This window comes from Odocoileus virginianus, chromosome 6, assembly GCF_023699985.2.
Source record: "Odocoileus virginianus isolate 20LAN1187 ecotype Illinois chromosome 6, Ovbor_1.2, whole genome shotgun sequence".
Lineage (NCBI taxonomy): Eukaryota > Metazoa > Chordata > Mammalia > Artiodactyla > Cervidae > Odocoileus > Odocoileus virginianus.
Window position 1 is genome coordinate 57,032,954 of NC_069679.1, and position 7,422 is coordinate 57,040,375.

A 7,422-nucleotide genomic window follows, 5' to 3' on the forward strand; every position below is an offset into this window, starting at 1 on the left:
TTTTTTTAAGAAGAAATATGAAAGCAAGGAAGAAAACAGATAAACAAAAACTAATTGTAGGTACACAGCCCAAACATTTTTTGCCCCTTACTGATCAGGCTAAGGGATTTGTTCAAAGACTGTACATTGTCTAAATGTGCGCAGTGCATTTTCAACAAACATCACTGTTTTAGTTTAAGATCTGCAAATTATCCCTAACTAGAAGGGATCCCCCAAAAGTTTATAGGCATATTTTCAGTCACTGACTTATTTTTATTGTTACATCTGTTAAATGCGTTTTAAAAAATGAACTCATGGTACTTGCTTTTTGAAATCTGAATGAAGCGGGTTTGAACACATTTGATACTCATGCTTTCCTTTTATCTGCAGAAATTTCAATTTATTTAAAAGCCTGCCGTTTAATGCACTACATGGCCGCATATATTTTAGAGAAACTCTTGTATTTCTGCGTAATCGCGTCTAATGAAAACCTGGGATTTTCCTTTATTAAAAAAAATGTGAAAATATAATGCATCTTCATTAGGAAAATTGACTGCTGTGCTCACGACAGTTCTTAATTGAAAAGGCAACCTATTTTAATGGTGTGGTTGAGAAGAAGATTACATACTTTATCCAAACACAAAGACAATTAATAATGAGAAGCAGGCTGCTGCCATTAACTCTAATGCAGTTGCATCAATGTCAGTGAAAAGTGCTCATACCTGAGATACAGGGTGCAAACTCCCCTGACTCCCTCCTTCCCCAATTCACCCACTTCTTAATTTGGGTTTCGTAACGTGGAAGCCCCAGGGCCGCTGTCATCAGGCGGACTAGTTTTGGGCAAGTGCGGCGCAGGGCCAGGCGCCCCTTCCCGCAGGTCGCGCGGTCCCGGGCAGCGCCGTCCGGCCGGAGGCGCCCCAGCCGCGGGTGTCTGCGCGCAAACCTGACGCCCTCCAGCATGCGATCGGAGACGGGGGAGGGCGGCCGCGACCCCCGCGGGCAGGAAGGTTAGGAGACCCAGGGCCACCTGGTGCATTTTGAAAAGTTTACCCAAAGAGCCAGGGCTGCCTCGGAGACTGGATTCTGCTTTGATTCACTTACGGAAAAGTCATGGGGGGGGAAAATCTTTAATTGAGAGTTTGTGGGGTGGGGGGCTCTGGGCGCATATGGTCATCCGGCGGAGGGACCAAGTTTGCCAAAGCGCCCCCTCTCCAGCTCGGGCCAGGAGAGCAAAGCGTGAGTGTGTGTGTGCGCGCGCGCGTCTCAGTGTGTGCGTGTGTGCTCGCGCGTGCGTGTGTGTTGAAGGCGGGGGATCCCAACCTTCCCTAGGTTCGAGCACGCCCCGGCTCCAGGCTGGGCAATGGGGAGGAGGAGGCAGTCACCTCTGGGCTTTATCCTTTCCCCGGCGAGGCCTGGCCAATTCAGGCCTCGCGGTGGCCACCTCGAACCCGGGGCGGCTAGCAGCACCTCGAGCCAGCCCACGAACGGGAGACCCCGGGCTCTAAAGCCGGGCGCGCCTAGTTTCAGGCAAGATCCTGCGGACGGCCGAGCCTGGCACTCCGGGGCTCGGGGACCCGAGGTCACGGTCGGCCGACGCAGTCGCCAAGCCCTGGAATGGGAGAACAGGGGAGGGGCTACAGGTTGGGAAAGGGGTGATCTCAATTTGTTTTTTTTACGGGGTGCTTCGGCGCCCGCGAGGGGTAGACGCCTACAGCTTGGAGTCCTGCAGCCCTCGGAACCCGCTCTGCCCCTGTCTCTTCCACAGCACCGTCTCCCAGCCCGAGGCTCAGGCAATTAGGGGAGGTGGTGCCCCTCCATCAGTATCACTCTCTCCCTCAAAGTGGGGCAAGGGGCGGCCGCAGGCTAACAGGCGCACTCAGACCAGGAGGTCTCTTCCCTTCACCAAAGGATTAGTGGAGGGGGTGGCGAGGGGGGCCGAGCTCCTTCAGGGAATTCAGGAGGCTTCTCACATTGGCCAGCCACACAGAGCGCCAGGGAGAGATACACTGCTGGGGTCTGAGCTCGTGGGAGGTGCTTGGGAGGGAAGAGAGGAGCTGCCCCAGGACATTCACACGCACATTCGGAGGAACCGGGCCCATCCTCCAAGGCCCAACTGGACACACGCCTTGCCATTGGAAGGTAGCCTCAGAGGAAAGTTCCTCCCACAAATGTACACTTTTTTTTTTAAGTGCACACTTTCATCTGCAGCTCTCAGTGTCCCTGGTCCAGCCTTATTATATCCCTCCATCAATCACACCCCACTTTTCCTCCTGTTTGCATCTATTCATCTTCAGACTTCCTGCAGACTTGCCATTTTTGTGATTCTGCTCACGGGTTAGGGAGCCTCTCAAAGCTTCTGAAAACAAGCGGACCTGGAGTTTTCCGGGAAACCCCAGGCTCCTCCTTTCCCTCCTTCAGGGAGAGGTGGAAGAGCCCTGTAAGCTTCCTTTGATGGAAGGAAGGTTGATGGTTACTTGTCATGGTCTAGGAACCTTCTCTCCTCCTCCCCCACCTCATTCTATCTGATGTATCTAGAGCTTTTCCTGTTCTTTGGACAGCCTTTTTCAGAGTGCAAAAGTTGAAGTGCTCTAGTTACTATTTATGGACAAGCCTTGGTTTCTGCTCCTGATGAGGCCTCCTGTGTCGGCTGGGTAACAAGGGAGAGACAAGGTTACCAAGATCAGTAGGAAGCAGTTCTCTTCTTGGGATTCATTGAACCTTAGATGTCATACTTGCCCAACAACATAAGAGTAACAACAGACTAACTTGTTTTTGTGGATCTGTTTCTTGGCATTTGACCTATTGATGCTAGAGGCATCTTTATTAGCATGTGTGTGACTTTGGATAGCAACTCAGTAATGACATTCATAATCACTTATTGAATACAGTTTAAGCTAGTTCAGCAACAGATAGTAGCTCTTAGCCTAAATGGCAGTTTTCTGGCAGCTTATTCAACCAATGGACAAGCAAAAAGCAAAAGATATAATTGCATCCAATACTTAGCTCCTGAGTATGGCAGCTACCACTGAAAAGACATACAGACCACACCAAAAGTAGATGATATGTTCTGAGTTACTTTTTGAAAAGCTGTTTGATTGTGTTCTCTTGTATTTGATGCACTAAATAGGCCAAAGAAACACAGAAGAAACAAGCATGGTTTATAAAAATTGCATATCAATAGAATCATGACCTTTAATAATTTATCCTTACCTTGCCCTACTGTTTCAGTAAAAAAAAAAAAAACCCACAAAAAACCAAAAATGTCAAAGTCCTAGCTGAAGGTTTTTTCTCACAAGGAGATATTCTGTAGACACTAGATATTCACCAAAGAATAGGTCACCTCAAGAAAGCCTGGGTTTATAATAAGACACTTGGAGGGAAACCAAATAATACTATTATCATTAAGAAATATTTTTAAATGACCTGGTAGTTAACCTTGGATAGATACAACCTCAGTCAACTACATTCCAGTAAAAGAAAACACATTTTGCGTTAGACCATATAGTCTTAAATTCAATTGCATATTTAGATCAATTTGGTCTATTAACCAATTTATTCAACACATGGAAGGATGGATAAATATTTTTCATGTTCAAAAGTATCCACTGAAATTTCTGATTTCTCTAAAGATGAGTAATTATCAACCCAAAAAGTCTCCATAACACAAGTATTTTTTTTAAGTTGATTGTAACATGAACTCATATTCATTCCTTTGTTCATTCATTCAACAATCATATTCAAGGGCCTACTATGTATTATGCAGTTTTCAGGAGTTATATCTAGAGATTCATGCTCAGAACCAGAAACTAAGTTAATTTTTGTTTCTATTTAAAGCAGAAGCAAATAGTTATAATAAGCATCTAAAAGTTTACATTATCAATTGTCTTCTGGAAATTTCATCATCACAAATCTGAGGGCAGAAGTCATCTTGGTTTCTCTGGTTTTTAGAGTATAGAAGATTATTGCGGACAAAAATTAAGCATGGAGGGATTTGTCAGTTGCTCAAGATTGTAAGTACTTACGTTGATCATCCACAGCAGTGTTCCAAGGGAAAACTGTAGGAGTTGTTTGCGTTCACTGACAAAAGTAGATGTCTCTTAATGTTCAAATTTGTTTCTAAAACATAAAATCAGAAGGTAACTGAGTGTACATTTTATTTTATGTTTAGATAGATTATGTGCTCTCCAGCAGATGATTTTTTTAGATAGGAATAACCTTGAGATTTAATTCTATATTCTTTTAGCCAATATCTAAAAGATACAGATATGTGTGGCATTGTTACATGTTTATCTTATTCCTAACAGAATGCAACAAAAAGTATTTGACATGATTATGAATACCAGTTGCCTTTTAAGTCTTTTTTCTTGGCTCAACATAATTATTGTATACTTATTTGTTTTTGAACATTTTAGCTTTGACTACTTGTGAGTCCTTGAATTTGATGGGTCTTATTTCTTTGTGAATCTATGATTTCCAAAGTAACAACTTACACTCAAATATAGTCTTTCCTAAGAAGACTTTCTGCCCCTTTTTTAAATTTGCCCTCCATCCATAAAACAGACACTACCATGGATTTTTTTCTTGGTCGCTGATGGAGTTATTGAATGTGATCAAGTGATAGATTAGATATAAGTCTCCATAGAAGTGGCTAGTGTATAAAGCCTCCTTTTTCTCTGGTGAACTCTAACAGGGAGGAATTAAATACTATCTTTTATAAAGCAATCTTACTGATCTATGTCTATCTAGACCCACTAGAGTCTTTGAACCATCTCTTCACCAGTAATTATTTTATCTTTTGGGTATAATTTGAGGGTCATGGCACCCATGCGTATGGTCTGTGGTCTGTAGAGAGACCATATTCATTAATACCTTTGATACAAAGTATTTGGAGGGTTTTTTTTTTTAATATTCTAAAAACATCCAAAAATACATTCTTTGCTTTCCAAATTGGTCTTTTTAATTTCCTGTACAGCTAAGAGGATATGAAAGCCCTTTTGTTCTAGAGGTGTGGATTCTTGTGTTCAAGGTGTTTGTTTGTTTGTTCCAGGGATTGCACTTGTGATTTTAAAGTGCCATAAATTCTTCTAACTAAGCCCCTATAGTCTTTATACTACCATGTCAGCTTAGATTGAATTCTTGGGAATGGAAAAAAAAAATTTCCACAAGATTAGGTAGCTATTCATATTATAAATATGACTTTATTAAATTTAACTGGCAAAGAGATCTATTGCAAGTAAGGAAGGTGAAAATGCAGGCCTAAAATACCCAGGACTGAAAATAGAACATTTAATTTTTGATTCTCTCTGCAGGTGGGGTGCGAACTAGAATGCTTGTGTTGCTGCTGCCAGAATGCTTGCCTGTTTTTACACTTTCGTAAGGGATGTGGGCAATACACAGGAATACTTCCTGAAGTGCAACAGGGTTAATGTAGAAATTCATTAGACGTAAGGAGGGCAGTATTTGCTTAATGGAAGTTCATGGGTCTCTTGATGCCAAAAAGGGTGGATGAGAAAGATGGTGAAAGGAGAAGGAGATGAGAATCCAGACACTCCATCAGCAGCCTTACCCTGTGACAGACCCAGAGGCAACTCCAAAGCCACCAGGGCAACTGCCTGTTCAGTTTGCCAAAGAGCCAGATGCTGTTGCTTGGAAGAATCTCCTCCACAGCTTGATGTCTGGGTCCTGTGATTGCCGTCCAAAGAACAGTGGTGGGGCATGCTGGGATGAATGCAATCCCAGCATCCCACCACAGTGTTTTCTTTTTTTTAAAGAGTCATTTTAAATTAAATAAGTTTTAAGACTCATATGTTATTTTTGAAAATTTAAAAAGGAAATTGGAAGACAGTAGTACAAATCAAGGCTGCATATCTGGGGAAAAAAACCCTCTTCAACTTTATCTTGCTTTTGGGTCATATTTAATTATCCCATGAGGACTGGGACATTTAGAAGAGACAAAAGACCATCCACCATTCACAATGATGAGATAAATATTACTAGAAGAATGGTGATAAATATTACTAGAAAAATGGTGATGCAGATGGTATTTATTATTTATGTTATTAATTATGATCACTTATAATTTACTTACATGAAATATAAGTGAGCTATTTAATTGTAGGATTCATTTTGCGACAGAATTTTGATTATGGGTGCCAGTGAATGTAGTTTAAATACAAAAGGCTGTAAGAAAAATGCTAGGGAACATTTAAGGGGAAAAAATCATGCCTAACTGTCTGATGATTCCCCAGCATCTCTTCTTAAATATCAACAGGATTGTCCTATGAAGTAACATCTCTCCTTTTCAAAATGTGTGTTAATATCTGTTGTGTTGTAGCTGAGTGAATAATAGCTGCTGCATGTTTTTGAGTCATTCAGACCACTTCAGCAAATGAATATATTTTGATTCCAGTATACAACCAAAATCTTTGCCCTTTTTGTATAATCTTTTATTTTTCTAATTATAGGAATATTTTTTCCCCTTTAATATTCCCAGACTTCATCTAATAGCCTGATAGTAACCCTGAGTGTCAGGGTAAATCTGTAATTTCTTTAATCATTGTGATCAATGTGAATCATGGCATGATTAATTTGGCGTGGTAATAGGTAACAGTTAAAAAGATAATCAAAATATTTGGATAGTAATAACTTACTATGGAGCTGTGGTTCTCAACCAGGGGTGATTTCTCCCCCCTCAGGGGACTCTTGGCAATGTCTGGAGACAGTTTTGGTTGTCACAACTCTTATCTAGTTGGTAGCGATCAGAAATGCTGCTGAACATCCTGTAATGCAGAGAACAGGCCCCAACAACAAAGAACTGTCTGACCTAAAATGTAAATAGTTGCCAAGCTTGAGCAATTCTGATGTAGGAAAATAGATAACATGTATACTAATATTGACATTTAAGTTTTTTGGTGATTACCAAAATATAAATAGCTGTATAGTACCACTAATGCAGATGAAAAATTAAAAAGCCCAGTCACTGAAATATTTTAAAATATCTTCAGGTTTGGGATTATATAGACAGGGCATAATATTATTCTTACTTTCTTCAAAACGTATATATCATCCTTACTTCAATTATTGTTTAAGCACATAACTAGCCATATCTTGATGAAGTTAGCAGTAACTTTGAGTTATTATGCTCAGGTTTCATGAATGGTATACTAATTCAGCCGGAATTTTTCTTTTTTAACCTTTTTTTTTTTTAATGTTGAAAACTTCTTTCCAAAATATTTGCAAAATACATAGAATTACAAAGAGGAAAATGGAATTCTTAATTCTACCTTATGCATTTAGTTTCTGTAGACTCAAAGTTGCACAAATGGACATTAATTTCTTACCATAGGAATAAATACTGTTTGACAAAATATTTCATTGTAGTTAAGTTTTCATGATATTAACTCCCCTGTGCAGCAGATGAAAAGTGTAATTTTTAGTCATTTT